The sequence below is a fragment of the Sinocyclocheilus anshuiensis genome, unplaced genomic scaffold (genome assembly GCF_001515605.1).
Source record: "Sinocyclocheilus anshuiensis isolate Anshui unplaced genomic scaffold, SAMN03320099.WGS_v1.1 scaffold88, whole genome shotgun sequence".
NCBI lineage: Eukaryota > Metazoa > Chordata > Actinopteri > Cypriniformes > Cyprinidae > Sinocyclocheilus > Sinocyclocheilus anshuiensis.
Window position 1 is genome coordinate 1454383 of NW_015555728.1, and position 6626 is coordinate 1461008.

Consider the following 6626-nt stretch of genomic DNA (forward strand, 5'->3'; position numbering starts at 1 on the left):
TCTCACACACTCCAGCCTGAACTGATTTACTACACACTAACAGATGGTGTATCTCTCTCTTCCTCATACCTCCATCCATCTCTCCTCCCGCTATCCTTCGTCCCTTCCTTTTTTATGTCTGCCCATTGGGCATTACATTGTGATTTGAATGTGGTTTGTGTGTGTGTGTGTGTGTGTGTGTGTGTGAGAAAGAGACTGGAAACATGTATGTGGGTTCTAATCTACATTTTTTTCAAGTTCGTGATTTGATCTGCATTGTGGTTGTTTATTAGTCTTTGCCTTTTGCTTCGTGTGTGCCTCTTTGTGTGTGTGTGTGTGTGTGTGTGTGTGTGTGTGTGTGAGAAAGAGACTGGAAACATGTATGTGGGTTCTAATCTACATTTTTTTCAAGTTCGTGATTTGATCTGCATCGTGGTTGTTTATTAGTCTTTGCCTTTTGTTTCGTTTGTGACTCTGTATGTGTGCGTTAGCCCACAGGGAGACTCACTATACAGTTGAGAGACTCTGTATGCTTGGAAACACACTCAGCCTGGTTTCTACAACAGTCGTAATTGATTATAAAACTGGCTGGAAAGGAGAAGAAAGAAGGGAAAAGGATGAAGAGTCATGCTTTGGTGATGTTACAGTGTATGACATGAATCCTCATGCTGTTTATCTGTCCAGCCGTCCAGTCATTCATTCCCAGACTACAGTCTCAGATGGGATTACCACGCTTTCTCTTATGGACTTCCTGCCTTTCTTTCTTTATTTCTCTTGCCTTTGTCACTCTGTCTCTCCTTGTCTCTCATTTTCCTCCTGTCATCTTCTTTTGTGAATGGTGTATTATAACAGTTTTATTCCCTCTGTCTGTCATCCAGTGTTGTTATTGTTAACTAAAACTATTACTGTTTTCATTAATTGAAATGAAGCTGAAATAATATAAAATTATATATATTCAGCTTCATTTCAATTAATGAAAACTTAAACTTTTAAAAATGTATTTTATTTCAGTTAGTTACCAAGGCAACATTAACGTTTCAAAATCTCAAAGTTAATGTACTAAAATAGCTAAAACTGAAATAAAAATAAATTAAAACTATACATACATATATATATATATATATATATATATATATATATATATATATATATATATATATATATATATATATATATATATATATATATATATATATATATATATATATATATATATATATATATATATATATATATATATATATATATATATATATATATATATATATATATATATATGTATGTATATAAACAAATGAAAATAACAAAAACAAATAACGAAATTACATTAAACGAAAACTATAAAATATAAAAATAAAAGCTCATTCAAAATATTAATAAATATTATAATAGTATATAAATAACACTAAAAAGTGCTTTCATCTCAGCCTCCCAAGACCTGTGATCTCTCTATCTCTCCTGTCAGCACCTTTAAAATCAGTGAAAATCCCTCTTCAAATTTGCTAAAGAAATGGCTACAGTAAGCAGTTTGAGAATTTTTGCATTCTGAATTCTGCCCTTACTAGTCATTAAAAACATTAAAGGTCATTACGTGAAGTATTCTTCTTCTCTCTGGTCAGTGGTGGCATAGGAGAGACAGGGCTGCAATATTCAGCATGATCGCCCACTCCACTTCTTCATCTCAGAGCCCTTTATCTTAAAAATCACAATATAAAATGCTAGCAAAATTGGCACGGTTATCTACTGACAAATAGATGCTGTTTTGATTGGTCTGTGTGAGAAGAAACATATGGGGCAGACTAGCATGATTTCCATTTTATCAGTGTTGAATTTGAGAAACAACTGACTAGATGTTTACATGACATTTCGTTAAGCAGAACAGTCATTCTAAGAAATGTTTCTTGAACAGCAAATCAGCATATAAGAATGATTTTCTGAAGGATCATGTGACATTGAAGACTGGAGTAATGACTGGTGAAAATTCAGATTTGCCATCACATAAATAAGTAATGTTTTAATATATTAAAATATAAACCAGTTATTTTAAATGGTAAACTTTAGGAAACACTACCATGTTGCCTTCTCTTATGTTCCCTGATGTCTCTCAAATCTGTATCTCTCTTATCCATGCATCACTTTATCGTATGGTCCGTGACATTGTTTCACTGCAGAGCTTTTTAATGTGTTCCACTCCCTTGCTATTTAGTTATTGCTTATTTGGAGTAATTTTTCCTCTGCTCTTGCCACATGGTTGAGCAGTTGGCACAGATGTCCTCTGTGATCTATCATCTCTTCATGTTGTAGCCTTTGCCCTTTTCAGACTACCCTGATAGCACTAGAGTCCTAGAACAGTCTAGAACAGTCCAGTATAGACATCAAGAATTTCCCAGAAATCCCTGCCCACTCTGTTTCTCTCACATTTACAATCGCGCACAAACACACCCATAAACCAGTGTGTCTCACGCCAACTATTTAACTCTATGTATAGAAGCGATTTCTCTCTTGAATGCTCCCTGGTGTGAAATATAGCAGGCGCAGAGGGGGAAAGTGAGAGACCGAGAGGGAGATGAAGCTGCTGGGAGAGCGTCTGTATGTGTAGGAAACACTCAGGCAGGCAGATGGACAGATCTGTAACATCACGGCTCTGGTGTCTAGCCACCTCTCCCCACAGGACCGATCTCAACCCGAACAGCAAAATACTCAATTCAGCGATCGCTCTTGCCCGCTGGCCAAAAACGATCTGTTGTGCCCAATAAACAAGTGTGAACAGTGAAATCTCACCCTTTCTTTATGTAAACACTGCGTTTGGATGTGGACGTGTGTGATGGGTGGAATATGTGGAAGAAGAGAGAGAGGAGCAGAGCATATGGCATATTAAATGTTTACAGAAGGAAAGGGCTACAATATGAAATTGTGTCTCTGCGGTGGGCCATATCCACTCTTGATTACAGCAGGATCCAGCCATGCTCAGACATGTGCTCCTGTGGTTCTGTCTCATGCAGCACATCGGCTTGAAAGGCTGTCTGTACGTCTGATCAAAACCAACAGCATTTCTAAATAAATTAAATCTCTTTTTTCTCCAGTGGTTTTGCTTACAGTATGTCTCTCTTGTCAGAGAAGACGCTGCTTCACACACAAAGGAATATTCTCTGGCTGTTCATATGTCTGCTGTTAAACCCAAATGGTCTAGGTTTGGCTGGTTAGCATGGCCTGTTGGTAGATGCTGTAACTACACCATCTGGACCCAAAAAACATGTTTCTCTAATGAAACATGGGGGCTGTCAAGCTTCAAAATTATTGCAAAATGGTTTGTATGTCTTGTGTGTGATAGCTATGTGATGAACCAAGTAAAATTAGCTAAAAATGTTCACCTCTGTTGTAGTTTTCAAATGAAATAAGACATCATTAATGTTAATGACATTTGATCAGAAGACATGTGAGAATCAGTGGCTTTTGCCGGTGGTTAAGGATGTCAAATGGTGCTGATACCATTTGATAGTGTTACATTTCTGTTATTTATATAGGCCTACTTTTATAGTAATTATTTTGGATTATTTGGATGTATTTCAGTTTGTTACTAAGGCAACATTTCAAATTTTCATTTAATATTTATATTTTATTTAAGTTTTATTTCAATTACAGAAAGTGTTTTTTAATAGTTTTAGTTAATAATAACAAAAATGATTTAATGCAACTTTTGTAGTCCATTTTAGACATGTGGTGAATAACAACTTCTGTTTCGGTCTGTTCCTCAAACAAATCTATCATATGACTTGAGAAGACATGGAATATGATGCACAATTCGCAATGGAATACTTTTATGAATCTTTTTTTTTTTGTTGTATATTTCAAGTTTTACTTGCATTATATAAAAAGAAAACACCTGTTTGTGTTCACTGAAAAAAAATAAGTCATATAGATTTGGAAAAACATAAGGGTAAGTAAATGATTACAGGATTTTCATTTTTAAATATTTAAAAGTATATTTTATTAGAAATTCACTATAGCAAATAGATAGCCTCCAAACAGACATGGACTAAAAGCAGCAAAACCTCAGCTCAATGTGTGTGTGTGTGTGTGTGTGTGTGTGTGAGAGAGCAACATGTTTATTTGTACTTGAAGTGGTTGTAAATAATCAGTCGGGTCTGATCTGGGCTTCAGTAATTGGATTGCTGTCTCGTGGCTCTTTTAGATAAGATGTCATCTGCATCTGATTATCATCTCTGGACCGTTGTAACTCATAAACATCGCTCAGTCTCCTTATATTTAGACACACACTGTTTTTCAGTCATTTGGTTTAACTATCATCATAATAATCCAGCACATCAGAGGCGTCCGAGTGTTTTTGTACCAGTAATGCATTCTAATGTATTCTGGATCATTTGGCGCTGCGTGTACCAGCAAGGTCAGTGGCGTTCCACTAACAGCCAGCTGGGTTACTGCCAGGGTCTCCAGGGCCAAAGGGTAAGAGAAACTGAGAGGAGAGGCGACTCTGTCACCTAAAGAGGGGTGGCTTATAGTACTGGTGTGATCTGAGAAATGTTTTCTCACCACTGATATGTTCTGCTAGCAGGCAATCTGTGTGTAAACACTCCTGATGCCTTGTGTAGGCCTATGCGTTTATTTCCTCTATGAATATTGGCTCCTATGACATTCACACGGATTTAAGAGGTCTGTGTGTGTGTGTGTGTTGTGTGTGTGTGTGTGTGTGTGATTCATTGTTTTTGTGTTTATTGAGGGGCTTCTGTAATTGCATGGGGGCGTTTGGGGATTATCTCTGAGATGTTGTGTCAGCCTGTAATTGAGGAATCGGAGTGTCTGTGTGTGTGTATCATTCTTCTGTATGCAGGGACCAGTCAGCATATTTTACGCTTGCATCTGATTGGCTCTCTGACTCACTGATCGACTTGTCTCAGGCTTACATGAAAGAGCATGCACTTAAGAAAGAGCCTTGTGAAAATGTATTTTATTTAGATACTTAATTTTTAAATTAAATTTTTAAAAATCTGTAATATCTATATATTTAAAAAATGAAGTATTCATGCATAAGCTTTTATATCAGAAGGTCTTTAAGATCGTAGTCAAGGCAAATACTCAGGCATAAGTGAAAGAATGTCAGAGTCAGTCATACTCTGCAGAAATACTTTTATTTTATTTTATTTATTATTAAGCATCTATGCAAATCTAATTTAAATATGAAACATTTAGGGATAACCTTTCAGATTGCAAGGTCATTAAGGTCAAAAGAAATAATCAGTCTTTTTTTTTTGGTCAAATGTTTGACTAATTGTAACGATAGAGGCGTTGTGACAACGAAGTGGGTATCCAATAGCAGGCTTTATTAAAAAGAGCGTAGTCAGGACAGGCAGGGGCAGATACCAGCAAGCAATAACATCCAAGGCACAGACAAAAGAGTAATCCAACAAGACAGGCAATGATCAGGGCAGGCAGCAGTCAATCAAAAACAAGGTAACAGTCCAAGGATCAAAACACGAGAAAGGCAAAACATAGGAACATGGAAACTAGGAAACACGGAAGGGCTAAACATTAAATCACTAGCGATGTGAGCATGTGTGTGTGCTGTTCTTATAGTGTGAGACTGATGAGGTGATGAGAGACAGGTGATTGCGATTGATGATGAGTCCGGGCAAAGGATTATGGGAAATGGAGTCCGGGGTGAAGTGGCAAGAGTCTGGAATGGAGTGCCCTCTAGCGAAGCTCACGGGCACTCAAGCTAGAGATCGTGACACTAATGCTGTGTATAAAAGCCTGCAGGATGTGATTTCACATCTCTGTTCACAATCTATTTCTTGATTTGAAGAGTATAGGGTTGTGAAGTCTTATCCTCTCTAAAGATGGGTCCTATAGACACTCCTTCAGATTGTGATATTAAACCTGTGATTTGGTTCCTGTGATTTTGACTTTCTGCTTTTAGACTTTTCAGATCATACCTCAGAGAGAAAGTGTATCTCTGGCAGGTAAAGATACACACACGCACCTCCAACGACAGTTCTGTGCTTGACACTGTGCTTTTTATGCAGTGTTCATTTGGAACTCTCTTGAAATCATCATAATATGGTAGTGGCAGAAACATTTATTTGTTCATTTTCAGGCCTCCATTCATCGCAAACTAAATAAACTCAGCACTTCTTTAATCATTTATCAGGTGTGGTATTTTTTGAGTTCATGCTTCACAATGTGTCCTGTCCTCCAGTGGATTTTCCTTCTGCTGGGTTTTAAATATAGACTCTCCTCTTTTCGTATCTTTAGATCTGTATTTCCTCTAGAACTCATTTCTACCCATCCATCTCTCTTTCCCTCTCTCTCACTCTCTCTCTCTCTCTCATTTCTAACAGAATATGATCTAGTTGTTAACTATTAATAATTCCATTATAAATAATTCCAATTTAATTGTATTATTGTTCATTTTTACTGATCGATCTGCCATATCAGCCTGAAGACATCCTGTAAGAGTGCCGGCTGTGTGCTGCTCTGGTATCTTTTTGCTAAAATGCAGCCTGTGACGAGATAATTTATGGTTCTGCTTATATATGAGGGCATATTTGAGTTTGACCCCGTGACTGTATTACTTGAGTAGAAGATTAGAAGGATAGAAGTTGGGGGGGGGGGTTTCCAGCATGGGGTCA

At 37.1% G+C, this 6626-nt stretch overlaps 1 protein-coding gene across 2 annotated transcripts in view; it reads left to right on the forward strand.

The window, feature by feature from the left end:
- Positions 1-6626, forward strand: part of LOC107672777 (oxysterol-binding protein 2-like) — a 101067-nt gene that overhangs the window by 50249 nt on the left and 44192 nt on the right. The window lies entirely within an intron of this gene.